The sequence below is a fragment of the Chenopodium album genome, chromosome 19, assembly GCF_948465745.1.
Source record: "Chenopodium album chromosome 19, dcCheAlbu1.1, whole genome shotgun sequence".
NCBI classification, from domain to species: domain Eukaryota; kingdom Viridiplantae; phylum Streptophyta; class Magnoliopsida; order Caryophyllales; family Amaranthaceae; genus Chenopodium; species Chenopodium album.
In genome coordinates, this window is record NC_137852.1 from 2,135,632 (window position 1) to 2,146,165 (window position 10,534).

Below are 10,534 nucleotides of genomic sequence, written 5' to 3' on the forward strand. Positions count from 1 at the left end.
TCCATGTTAGGAGTAATTACTCCATAAAACTAATTGCATTTTTCTGATTAAGATTTTCTGCATCATTGCCTGCTGTTGAAGGCCTCAGAAATGGACTTGAATGAAGATTGGTTGCCAAGTGATCATGAAATACATGGAGGTGAAAACGATGTCGATATTAGGGGACATTTTTTTGATTTAAATCAGCTGCCAGTTGAAGAAACAGGGGCAAATATACAGAATAACTCAGAAAATCAGCATATCGATGATTCAGCGACCAATCAAGAAGAACCAAGAACAAATGCTCAGGCAACAAATCAAGTGCAAACTCATCATAGGCATCAACAAGTCAGGCTCAACAGTGAAGAAAAATTTAATGTCCTCATTTTCCTGTTAAAATATCAAGAAGGAGATGATATTAAAAGAGGGGCAATGAAAGCAGCCATGGAACATTTCAACCTCAAAAGAAAATGTGTCAGCTCAGTTTGGAATCAAGCAAAGAAACAGAAACAAGAACTGGGAAAATACAAACCATGCACAAACTATCACCTGGCTGGAAGGAAAAGAATCACAGTTCCAGAAGGGGACATTACAAAACTAGGGATTGGTGAAAGGTCATGCATTAGAGATGTTGCAACAAATCTCAATATCTCAAAATCAACAGTTGGAAGAATGATTAAGAGGGGAGATATAAAAGCACATACAAATGCAATTAAGCCCCCACTGACTGAGGCTAACAAGTTGGCTAGACTGGAGTGGATACTTGGTCTCATAATGGGTTCATCGCCATGGAAAATGTCAAGATACTTCCCAATGTACGACTTTGTGCATATTGATGAAAAGTGGTTCAAACTAACCAAAAAAAGTCACAGGTACTACATAGCCAAGAATGAAAAGGGTGTGCACAGAACAGGGTCAGCAAACAGTCATGGGCCAAAATTCATGTTCACAGCAGCATGTGCAAAACCAAGGTACAATGCTCAGGGGGAATGTTATTTTGATGGGAGGATTGGAATCTTCCCATTCACAACACAAGAGGCAGCCAAAAGAAAGTCAAAAAATAGGGAAAAGGGGACATTGATAAGCAAGCCCATTGCAAAAGTCACTAAAGCTGTCACAAGAAGAATGCTCATAGATCAAATAGTCCCAGCAATTAAGGCAAAATGGCCAAATGATGGCACCTCAAGGACAATATACATTCAACAAGATAATGCAAGGGCACACATAACTCAAGATGATCCCGAGTGGCAAGAAGTGTATATGCAAGATGGATTCACATTCATTTTGGTTCAACAACCTCCAAATAGTCCTGATTTAAACATACTTGATTTGGGTTTTTTTAAGAGCATTCAATCTCTTCAAGAAAAAAAAATGGCCTCAAATGTTGATGAGTTACTTAAGCATGTCAATGACGCTTTTTATGAGTTAGATCCACAAGCTTTGTATTTTGTGTGGATCACCCTACAAGGAGTAATGAATGCAATGCTAAAAGTTGGTGGCTCAAATGCTTATGATGTGCCACATATGTACAAGGAAAAATTGTGGAGAGAAGGAACACTCCCGGATACACTAGAGGCACCTAAGTGGGCTATATTGGATGCATGGGAAGCTGTTTATGGGTCCTTACCACCAATTGAAGAGGAAACAGAAGGGGGGTCACCAGAATATGTCAATGAATTTGACCCACAAATGCAGCAGCAAGCCACAGCACAGAGGGCAACTTATGGTAGTACAGCAGAGCATGAACAAATGTGTGAGTTCACATCAACAACCACCACCAAATATGGCACAAAGGTCTGTGCAAATGATCATGAAGCATCAAGTTCACAAACACCAGCAAAGTAAGTATGGATTTGAAGTTACTCCAGTTTGGAATCATTACTTTTTGTATGCAAATGGCACATAATATATCAATGACTTAATGGATCACAAACTTGTGGGACAGAAATCATGTTTATCTTTTGTTTGTTGTTATCTTGTTTTTTTTTTCTTTGTCTCAGATGTCCCCATTCATCATTGAACATCATCCCAAGGTCAACAATAACTGCCTAGAAGTCTCAAACAACCTATGTCAAACAAACATAGGTGGAATCTAATGGCAAAGTGTTGTGGACTTTTGGGATAACACTCTCATATTGTGGACTTTCATCATTGACATAAACAAAATAAAGGGACAAAAAATTAAGCAAATGGAAGATAATAAAAACTTAAAATTAGCCTCAGTTTGCCCCATCAATCATTGACCCAAAATCCCAAGTGATAAACAGTTCTGCCTGATTGAGCATGCAAAGAGTCAACACCAAAACTTACTCTGTAGTTTTAGTGGACAAGAACAATGGCAAACACTCTTTCACATATGGGGTTTTGGGGTCTCATATTATAGGTTATCATCATTGACTCATAGCATAATCACGTAATCTGATAACATAAAAGAAATCATACCATAGGCACCTCATCATCATAATCTGATTAATCACTCAAATCATACTATAGGCACCTTATAACCATATTCAAATCATACCATGCATCATTATAACCAAATTAAAATCGTAGCATCAGCAACATCATTACAACTCACTCATAGCATAATCACATAATCTGATAACATCAAATAAATCATACCATAGGCACCTCATCATCATAATCAAATTACAGTCCTAACATGCTCCTAACAACAATTCTCCTCAATCAAGCACACATAATTCCCCTGGCCAGCAAGAGATCACACTTGCTGGCATACACCATCAACAACTAACCTACGTACTCGTAATTAAAAATGCGTTAAGAAAGAGATTTATAGGGAGGAAGAATACTTAGCTATGTGATTCACATGAATCACTTACGTAGCCGCCAACATTACCGTCATCCAAAGGTGAATTAGTGTTGCTAGAGTTACTCACATAGCCCAATGTATGATCAGGAACTGGAGATGGAGGTGAAACAGGGGACTTTTTTCCAGTGTCAGGGGATTTTTTTTCAGCAACAGGGGAGGAATTAACTTCATCATCACATTTTTTTTCAGCCACTTTAGATGTCACCTCCTCACCACTTAGGGTTTTACCATCACCTTCACCAACAGACCATCCATAAAATTGTCGTTCTTCCCTAGTGTAGATGTAACGACCAAATCGACTCCTCCACACATCTAAGCTGTAAGAATGGTCGCCATTGCAATCATTTGGGCAGTGACAGTCACGATCTGAGCATTCGTAAGGCACGGTTTCCCCATCATCCTCATCACAAATCTCACGAAACAATATATCAGGATCCGGCCCAAATTTTTCATCCCAAACTGGAGGATTTAGTTGTTTAGGAAGATTGGAACTTGAATTCTTAGACATTTTTCCGAAAAAAAATTGAAGAAGGAAACTCAATTTTTGCAAAGAAATTGCTTAAGATTGTCGAAAATTACCCCAAAATAATCGAGGGAATGAGTCGTAAATAACAAGTGAGCAAGTTAACTCTAGATCTGATGGTATTTTAGGAGAGAGAAAAAGAAGAGCAACTCCAACAATTTCAGATCGACGAAAAAGCAAAGCAATTTACGCAAAATTAACAAGGGGCTTTTGTAAAAGGGACTATTTAAGAGGGAATCATGTAAATTTCGTGAGATTTGAAGCAAACCTTGAGGTCGAATTAAGGAGAGAGAGTGAGGGAGGATGAAGAAGAGAGGAGAGATAATCTGGTAGAAGAACCCAGAAACTTGATGAGAGAGAAAATACTCAACATCAAAGGAGCAGAAAATGAGAGAAAGAGGGAGGGTAGTAATTAAAGCTTATTAAAAGTACTCTGACAAAGAGACTACAGTACACCCAAAATGAGGATAAATTCGTCATTTAAAAAATAAGATGAGGGTATTATTGTCCGAAAATATAGTCTAAAAATAGAAAGATTCTCCTTATAGATCAAACATTTTGGGACACCCAAAATGGTATATTAGCCTGTAATTATGGGACGGAGGGAGTATTTTATAAGAATAAAGGTATATATGAAATATGGAATTGGTAAACTTTCTTCATTATTCTCAATATAGATTTGTTATTTGTCAAAAGAAATAATTGAGTGAAATATTGGTTAATCATAAAGTCAAAAGAAAATGTACCATCACTTGACTCTTTAATTGAAAATTGAAAGGTGGATGATGTGAAGTCAATTGATCTACAAAAAAAAATGAGATGAATAAGTGTGCTTAATTTAATAGGATTATAATGTGCATTTCATCGCAAATTTATTTAGACCAAATAATCAAACAATTATCTTCTTTTAATAGCTAATAGTTAGATTGATTCAAATCTAATTAATTGTCGCGATATCTGCCAAAGGATAATTGATCCATAGGGAAAAGGGGGACTCAAAGTCCCAAACCCTAAATCACTAGATTTTAAACAGGGAATTTTGTTATCATCGAGTATTCGAGTTAATAGCTCTTGAAAGTTAATTTCTTACTCCCTCCACATATATAGATTTATAACACAAAATAATAATGATGTAGATTCCCAAGTGATTTTGGCCTGGACTCAAATTCAAATGGAAATTTTATAAAAAAAAAAAAAAAACGGCCTTATCTATTAAATTATTTAAGATAATTACATATTATATTATTCGAGATTACACAAACGAGAAACAACATCATTATGTCTTTTAAGCATATATTAAGACAGAAAGACTTGCGTGGACCTGGTCCACAATAATATTATTGTGGACCCGAGATTTATATATACGTAACTGACATTATATTGAACATAGTGACCCTTATTTTTAACATAGTATCCTTTATTAAAACTTGTATAACATTTAATATTATTGTGAACTTGAATACGACGTTCTGACCTTAATTTTAACATAGTGACCTTTATTATTCATATTGACCAATATATAAATATTTCATTAAAAAAATTAACCTGTTATAGCTATATATTACCAAAATGACTTTTATTTCAACATAGTGACCTTATTTTTTATTACAGTGACCTTTTTTTTTATTCATAAAACAATTATAGTTTCTCTAATATAAGTGGTCCACAATAAATTAGTGTGAACCAGGTTCATTTAAGAATTTTAGATATTAAGATATGATAATATCAACATAAATTATGATATATACATACACGAAAAAAGTTAGCATAGAAAGTAAGCAGGGTAATTACTGATTAGGAATCTCTCGTACAGATTAATTCATTGTACGAAGTATATATAAACTAGACATTGTTAGACCCCAGCCCCAATCATATAATATTCATCCTTAGAAAAATTTAGGCGAAACCATGCTTAAGCTAATAACACCTAAGTACTTCCTCCAATTTCTTAAAATATAATTGTTACACTTTGACCGACATAGTTACCTATGCGATTATTAATGTATTTATTTTCACAAGTAAAATATAAAATTCGATACATTAAAAATATATTTGAGACGAATTCAACAACATTTTATAGATGATAATAATAATTAATTTGTTTTTTATATTTTGTATATATATTAATATACTATGTGGTGAAAAAAGTTTCTCTTTACATATATATTCTATGAACTATTACTAAAACAGAGTATGCTAACATCACCACTGCTCACTTGTCGATCTCTTTATAAAAATTTTCCCACCTAAATTCAATGATGTCATCTTTTCTTATCCTTTTTTATAATTTTTTATTTCTTTTTGGAGCTATCTTATTAAACATTTTTTAAATTTAAATATTAGAAGGTTCTACATTACAACTAAAACCTATCAATTTATCGTAGGAAATTGAAGCAACTTTAAATAGCACACTAATAAATGACATCCTATATTGAACTATGTATTAGATGACGTTGAACATGTACAATGGTACAATACTATATCATAATTTTGATGAAAATCTAAAATTTTAAAATTACAAATATTTTTTGTACGTAATACTTATTTATATTTATGTATAATTTTTAAATGTACAAATTACAAATATGAATTATATAAACCGTGCATCTCATGGGTTCTAACCTAGTTTCCAAATAAGTGTATAACTATGACTTTATGCATTATTCGTGTACTATCATTGACTTAATTTTTCTAGTATTTTATAAATTAGATGTAATATTGATATGTACCCATAATTTATTTATTGTTTTTTTAAAGAAAAGGTAAGTTGTTAATTAGTTGTTACTATTAGTTAATGTTGTTTGGAATGTCGTCTAAACTCCAAAGTAATCAAATCCGAGAGCCAATTAGGTTCCTCGCCCAGCAAAACTCATCACTAAAGGATGTCACCAGCTCTCCGCTCATTTAGCTAAACGGTGAGCAACCTCATTACCTTATCAAAATCGCTAATAAATTGTTAGATTAATTAATCACAATTTTAAATACATTACTAGACAAGCTTACACTCCGTATGTGTTAGTTAGTAAACGTATATTCATATTAATGCACTTATTTAGAACAGTTAGATGAAGTACAAAAGTCAAATTATTGCAATTATAAATAACGAAATACTACTATAATACACTATGTGTACATTCTATAAGTAGCTAGCTAGCTATCATAAACCGCTAACATAGACAGACATAAAAGCAAGAGACAAGCTGTTAATGTCTCTGATTTTTTGGTTTAAAATTCCCACAATTATTATTAGTTTAATTAATTAAAGTGACACCCTAAGCTAAGAGAATCTCTACTAAATCTTACACAGTTCCAAACAATTCTCTCCTTAAAAATAAAGTATTAGAGTTACCAATTATAAATTGACATTGTAGCATATAGGTATGGCAGATATAGTAAACAATTGTAGTTAGTTTATGAGTTTTAAATTTGGTGCAAATTTGTCAATATACTTTTTTGCATGAATAGATTTACTGTACTTGTAGTAAAAAGTAAGATCAATATTAGATTGAACTTGAAAATGTGATCCGAATATTTACCTTTAGTTACTTTCTTTGTAAACTGACATTGTTGATTTGTTTTCATTTGTGGCACGTAGCCAGTGTAGGTCTTGCTGGTAAAGTAAGCAAAAATACAACAGTGCTACCGACTACCGAATAAGGATTTTTTTTTATATACTACCTCCGGTCCAATTTACTCGCAACAAAAGGCTATTATTTGTGAAGACATAAAATATTCATTTGTTGCGAGTAAATTAGACCGGAGGTAGTAAATGATTTTAGATTTTTGAAATAGAGAAGATAAATTGAATAGAGATGTGATAATAAAGGCCTGTTCATATTTACTGAACTGATTGGAGCTGAACTGGACTGAACTGAACTGATTGGAACTGAACTGAATTGAGCTGAAATGAATATTTTATGTAAGAGGGAAATTAAGAGCTGAACTGAACTGATTGGAACTGAACTGAACTGAACTGAATTGAGCTGAAATGAATATTTTATGTGAGAGGGAAATTAAGAGCTGAACTGAACTGATTGGAACTGAACTGAACTGAAATTAAGTAAATATGAACAGGCCCTAAATAGTGTAACATGTGTAGTGAAACTAATGATATAATTTACCAGATTATTTTTTTCGCCTGCCTTAAAGATTAAAAGTAATAAAATCTCGTTAAGCTGAATTGAACTGAATTAAGCTGAAATGAATAATTTATGAGAGAAGGAAATAAGGAGCTGAACTGAATTGACTGGAGCTGAACTGAATTGAAATTAAGATGAAACAAATAGGCCCATAGTGTATCCTCCTTCAGTTTTCTTTAAGTACCCTATAAATTACTTCGACTAATGTTTATAATTTATACATAAGATTATACATAGTCCTATGAATATTGTTAGAATCAAATCAAAATCAACTTTTTATAAAGTAATAATTATTAACAATTACAGATATTACTCTGTAACAGTGAAATGTTTCGCGTCAATAAATACATAATATGAGTACTCGTATATGACATTCAAATAGGGTACTACGAGTATTAAACAGAGGGAGTAATATACATGTATTATGTATATGTCGTTTTCCTCAATTTACCTAAAAAGTCCCATGAAACATATCTTAACAAAACAAAAGATAGAAATAAAAATAGAAAATAGAGATGAACCTAGCTAGTCCTAGAAAGAGGGATTATCATGGTGATTCTAATTTATAACTCCGTACAATACTACTCACTACTATTACTCCATTGTCCATACCATTTTCCACCTAAACAATATCCACACAACTCACACTCTCTCTCTCTCTTCCCCACCTCTTTCTCTCTCCTCCCTAATCCCTTCTTATATATTTCCACTGTTTTCCCTTTTATTTCCCAAATAATGTGCACAAATTTCTCTCACTAAAATACCATCTTCAAAAAAATAATGGGAAGCAACAATTTTGTTCAAGTTAAAGAAGCCATTGTTATCACCCCTTCAGAACCAACCCCTAATTGTACACTTTCTCTCTCTACCCTTGATTCTCAGCTTTTTCTAAGGTTCACGATTGAGTATCTACTGGTCTACAATCCTTCTAATGGACTCGATCGCAGGCAATTCTGTTCTCGGATTAAGTCCGCTTTGGGCCGGGCCTTGGTCCAGTATTACCCTCTTGCGGGCCGGGTTCAAGAGAGGAAAGACGGGCCTCTTCAGGTGGTGTGTCGGGCCCAAGGGGTTGTGTTTGTTGAGGCTGTTTCTGGGTACAAGAGGGTTGATTTTGAGAGGGCACCACGCCACGTGGAGGAGTGGCGGGAGCTCTTGTGGTTACACGTGGATGATGTCTTGAAGGGGGCCCCACCTCTTGTTGTTCAGCTGACGTGGCTTGCTGACGGGGCGGTGGCGATCGGGTTCGGGTTTAATCATTGTTTGTGTGATGGGATTGGGAGCGCTGAGTTCATGAACTTGTTTGCTGAGTTGACCCGTGGGGTATCGGGCCGTGGGCCGAGGCCCGTTTGGGATCGGCACTTGCTTGACCCGTTTACGAAAGGGTGTGTCCGTTTTGACTCAGTGAGTCATCATCCCGAGTTTAACCGAGTTCAGGACTGTTGTGGGTTCATGGATAGATTCGCTACTGCGAAATTGGTCCCAACTTCAAGTGTATTTGTCAAGTTTCACATCAACCAACTCAAAAGACAAGCTAATCGACTCAACGAGTCAGCTAATTACACGTCGTTCGAGGTTGTCTCGGCCCATATTTGGAGGTGTTGGGCCAAATCATTACAAATGCCCTCAACCCAAGTACTTAGGCTTGTTTTCAGTGTCAATTTTCGTAACCGATTAAAACCGGGTCTACCCGTTGGGTTTTACGGAAACGGGTTTGCGCTCGCGTGTGCGCAAACCACGGTTAAGGACCTAACCGAGAAGGGGTTAGGGTACGCCACGGACTTAATCAAAAGGGCTAAGGAAAGGGTGGATGGTACATATGTAAGGGAAGTGATGGAGTTAGTGAGTGGGAATCGGACTAGCCCAGACTCAGTTGGGGTGTTAATATTGTCACAATGGTCAAGACTTGGGCTAGAAAAGGTTGACTTTGGGCTTGGAAAGCCAGCTCATGTAGGGCCCATTTGCAGTGATAAGTACTGTTTGTTATTGCCAGTTCATAATCAGAGGGAGGCAGTCAGGGTGATGGTAGCTGTCCCTACAAGTGCCGTTGACATGTACCAACATTTATTAACAAAACCTTTCTCTTCTAATTAAGAAATTTGAGAGCATAATCTTTGTTTAATTAGAGTTAGAGTTTGATTAATTAGATTGCTAATATTGATTTCATAACTCGAATCACGTAGGCACAACCGCACAAGTTTTGATCAATTATTAGACTTTTGGTGTGAGTTTTGTTTAAGATTTTTGTGGTAGGATGACCTAACTTGTTGAGTTTACAATCTAATCCTAATGATTAATTATTTGATTAACCAAGTGTGAGATTATGGTGTAGTACGTAATGGCCAATTGAGCATATTGTCTTGTAAATTTTGTCATTATCTAGGCAACGATGAAATTAAACTATGATTTATTTGATATTTTGATATAAATTACAATGAAAAGTTTTCTATTGTGGGCAATTATAGAAATGCTTACCTTGAAATCCATACAACCTGATTAAATCAGAAAGAAAAAGATGCAACTAGTCAAAATCATGTACTATATAAAAACAATGGGAAAAAGTCACGATACTTTTAGCATATTTGGTTAATCAATCGGTAGTGCTAACTGCCGGTGCATTAAAAACATGCTAGTGATATGTGCATGGACGGCTCAGCTGCTAAAGCACTTGTCCCATATTGTACAAAAAGTAATGGTTGTCCTTATACATGGATACGGGTCGGGTCGTGCAAGGTCATGTGTTGTGTCAGTTGGCATGTCATGGTCTAGGGAGTCATATAATAAATGAGTCAAGAAAAAAATCATAACGTGTCGATCTCACTAAGCCATGGATTGATCACGGTCCAAATCACTACTTGTGGCATGCTGCTAGATCATATCATTTTGATAGTTTTTTTGACAATTTGTTTACCAATTGAAATAAGTGGATTGACAAGAGCATTAACTCACCATGTTCGTACTAGGGTTGTGACAAGTTTAAAAATATGTCCATGCACAACCCATAGTTCACTAATATGTCTCTCATGTCGGGTCATATTAACATTATTTATCCTCGTGCTTTGG

General features: G+C 35.0%; 1 pseudogene; it reads left to right on the forward strand.

Moving 5' to 3' along the window:
* Positions 1 to 8,000: 8,000 nt before the first annotated feature.
* On the forward strand, positions 8,001 to 9,802 carry LOC145594743 (alcohol acyltransferase 9 pseudogene; annotated as a pseudogene).
* Positions 9,803 to 10,534: the final 732 nt, after the last annotated feature.